General features: G+C 38.8%; 1 pseudogene; it reads left to right on the top strand.

Moving 5' to 3' along the window:
- The first annotated feature begins 486 nt into the window (after positions 1-486).
- LOC120222257 lies at positions 487-1,019 on the top strand (annotated as a pseudogene).
- Positions 1,020-4,081: the final 3,062 nt, after the last annotated feature.

Here is a 4,081-nt window from a genome sequence, read left to right as displayed (position 1 = left end):
GCAATAATAGGACTTTACAGGATTGTTTCCAGAAGTTCTGTCATGATTACTGCAGTAAATAGGCCCACAAGTACACCAGGATATAGAGTTTACCATCTTGTAGCTCTGTCTGAAAATTGTACCATATCATCTTATTACTATATATGCTTGTGAAATATTTATAATGTCACACTCATGAGAACATCAAATATTGTGTACTTTAAAAATAACATGATTTGCAAGCAGTATCAGAGTTCTTTACTCTTAATCCAAAAACATAATTTCCATATTATGGAAATTCACTACATACAATTTTGTATTTTTATTTTTGCGGATAATCATGGATAGTTAAGAATAAATAGATTTTTGCCTTCCAAATGACCATGTTGGTAACATATTTGAAAGTGTACATTCCGAAGTACCATTTTCTTCTTCACCATAGATTTTCAGCAAATCTGTCAACCTGAAATAGTGTTTCACTTTTGAGTACAATTTTAATTCTTTTATATGTGGATTGGATCAAAAATTGCATTTTGGAGTGGTGGGTGGCTGTGGCAGGATGTTAGCCTAATTGGCAGACAGGCGATTCCCACCTCGGTGTGTGTATGAGCACACACGGAAGTGTCCTGAAGAGTGAAGACAATGCTCTCCCCAGCTATGCCCACCAGCTATCCCCTGCCTGACACACCGACATCAAGAACCTCTCTACCAGCCAGAAGGCCTTGAATGAGTAGAGGGCTCCCTGGGGCAGCCTCTCCATTAATGAAACAGTTGAATTGTACCACATTCAGTTCAACGGGAGCTTTGCTGCAGTGAACAGGAGCAGAAAGGAGCTGAAGACCATGGTGCACACCGCCATGCTCTTCATCGGCTTGACTGATCTCACTCCCATGTGAGACAAGTACTATGGGTGTATCGCACACACCTTTGTAAAGGAATGGGTGGCCAAACAGACCAAGAGGATACTCGACACGAAGGTCAGGGTTATGCAAGTCTTCTCAGCCAAGTAGGACAACAACAAGAATGAGTGGAAGAAATAGAAGCCCACTGCTCATCCATCTGAGCCTCACCATGTTTTACTACCTCCGTGCAGCTCAATGTACCTCCTGGAAACTGTGATGCTGCACAATCAATGCTAATAAGCGAGCAGTTTACGTGGGAAAAAAATCGCACTTTGATTTCTGTGTAACTCTGAATAAATGTCTGTCTCGGGTAACAGGCCGGGCTACATATGTTTGAACTACTCATAGTTTTCTGGAAACACATATCACTTCTCCATATGGATGTTGTAAGGAAGTTGATGTTTCCATAACTTTTACTAGTTTTCTCGTTTGTTGATCTTGTCTCCTGTGAATACAGTCTGGTGTGGTTTTTTTCTTTTTCAACATCCTCCTCAAATTTATTTGTTATTTGGTATTTCATTTTCACTTTCATATATTCTTGTATCTATTTTAATATTACTTTACTTTTATGTCTGCACATACAGGATGCTATTATGTTTAAAGCATCGTTTAAAAAATCATTTATTCAGACAGAACTGGAAGGGCAAAAGAAATTTGAGTCTACCACAGGACTTATTTTCTTACATCCACGGTGGCTTTCATGTTGTTCCATTTTATTCTTTGTTGCTACAACTGATGTTTTAGAAAAACTGTTATTTCTCTTTAGGTCTCTGATAGGATTTAACTGCACTAATTTACAAATATGAAAAAAAAGAAATTTGCAGGCGTTTTCAGGCAAATTCCAAACATGAGTGTGGTGTGGAACATGGGACAGTGTGTGAAAGGCCCTACATAAGATGGAATCTGAAATTACTTACTTTTATTATACGAATCAGCACTCTAATGATCATAATTCACTAATAGGAGGGAATAACATTATAATAGTGTCAGCTTTTCCTCTTTACAATTGGACCTTCTGATATGTTAAGCATACAGTCTCCTAGATTCTGTCTTACGATCAATAAAAGGTAATCTCTCTGTTCCTAGCTTCACAAAATGGTTACATGTCCTTCATGTGAACTTCCTCAACAATTGGACCTTCTCCAACTTGACACTAACTCCAAGCACTTTTTGTATTTACTCTTCACTTATTTCCAACACTTAAATAAGCTAATTCCATACATAAGAAGTTCTGGCTTCAGAGACAGTTAAGAAGATGTACATATGGGAAATAAGAATGTAAAAAGATGATAAGCAATTTGAAGAATGAGATACCACTAAGTACCTATTACATCACCTAAAATCCCAAACACTGACAATAGCAAATGCTGATGAGATTGTGGAAAACAGGGACTCACATTCCCTGTTGGTGGAAATGAAAGATGGTACAACCACTTTGGAAAACAGTGTGGCAATTTCTACAAAACTAAACGTACTGTTACCATATGATCCAGCAATCATGCTCCTCGCTATTTACTCAAAGGAGATAAAGACTTATGCCTACAAAAACTTGCACATGGATGTTTGTAGCAGCCTTATGCATAGTTGCCAAAACTTGAAAGCAAATCGAGTTGTCTTTCAGTAGGTGAATGGATAAACTATGGTACATCAAGACAATAGATTATTATTTGTCACTAAAAAGAAATGAGCTATCAAGCCACAAAAAGACATGGTGAAAACTTAACTGCATATTAATAAGTGAAAGAAGTCAATCTAAAAGACTACTCCCTGTAAGATGCTAACTATATGATATTCTGGAAAAGGAAAAACGATGGAGACAGTAAAATGGTCAGTGTTTGCCAAGAGTTTTGGAAGGAAAGAAGGAATAGGTGGAGCATAAGGGGTATGTAGGGCAGTGAAACAATTCTGTATGATCCTGTAAGGGTTGATACATATTATTATCCATTTGGAAAAAGCTTTGTAGTATACAACACAAGAGTGAATTTTTTAAAAATAATTATTTATTTATTTAGTTAGTTCTTCAGGGCTGGGAACATTTAGTGATCTCTTCCTTTCTTTTTTTCCTCTTTCATAGTTTATTGTCAAGTTTGTTTTCATATAACACCCAGTGCTCATCCCAACAAGTGCCCTCCTCAATGCCTATCACCCCCCTTCCTTTCTTTCCACTCCTGTCAGCCCTTGGTTTGTTCTCAGTATTCAAGGGTCTCTCATGGTTTGCCTCCCTCCCTCTCCCCAACAGTTTTTTCTCTTCTCCTCCCCTTTGGTCCTCCGTTAAGTTTCTCCTAATTCACCTATAAGTGAAAACATGATGTCTGTCTTTCTCTGCCTGACTTATTTCACTCAGCATAACACCCTCAAGGTCCATCCATGTTGCTACACATGGCCAGATTTCATTCTTTCTCATTGCCATGTAGTATCCATTGTATAGATAAACCGCATCTTCTTGATCCATTCGTCCGTGGATGGACACTTAGGCTCTTTCCATGTTTTAGCTACTGTTGAGAGTGCTGCTATGACCATTGGGGTACACATGCCCCTATGCATCAACACTCCTGTATCCCTTGGGTAAATTCCTAGCAGTGCTACTGCTGGGTCATAGGAGAGTTCTATTCTTAATTTTTTGAGGAACCTCCACACTGTTTTTCAGAGGGGCTGCACCAGTTTACATTCCCACCAACAGTGTAGGAGGGTGCCTATTTTTCCACATCCTCACCAGCATCTAGAGTCTTCTGATTTGTTCATTTTAGTCACTCTGACTAGCGTGAGGTGGTATCTCAGTGTGATTTTGATTTGTATTTCCCTGATGATGAGTGATGCTGAGCATCATTTCATGTGTCTGTTGGACATCTGGGCGTCCTCTTTGGAGAACTGTCTGTTCATGTCTTCTGCCCATTTCTTCACTGGATTATTTGTTTTTTGGGTGTGGAGTTTGGTGAGTTCCTTATAGATACTGGATACTAGCCCTTTATCTGATATGTTATTTGCAACTATATTTTCCCATTCCATCAGTTGCCTATTAGTTTTATGGATTGTCTCCTTTGCCTTGCAGAAACTTTTTATCTTCATAAGTCCCAATAGTTCATTTTTGCTCTTGATTCCCTTGCCTTTGGGGATATGGCAAGTAAGAAATTGCTGCAGTTGGGGTCAAGGAGGTTGTTTCCTGCTTTCTCCTCTAGGGTTTTGATGGTTTCCTGTCTCAC

This window comes from Hyaena hyaena, unplaced genomic scaffold (genome assembly GCF_003009895.1).
Source record: "Hyaena hyaena isolate Hyena2069 unplaced genomic scaffold, ASM300989v1 scaffold_861, whole genome shotgun sequence".
Classification (NCBI taxonomy): Eukaryota; Metazoa; Chordata; class Mammalia; order Carnivora; family Hyaenidae; genus Hyaena; species Hyaena hyaena.
The sequence above is the reverse complement of the archived record's forward strand: the minus strand, read 5'-3'. Positions and strand labels throughout refer to the sequence as shown.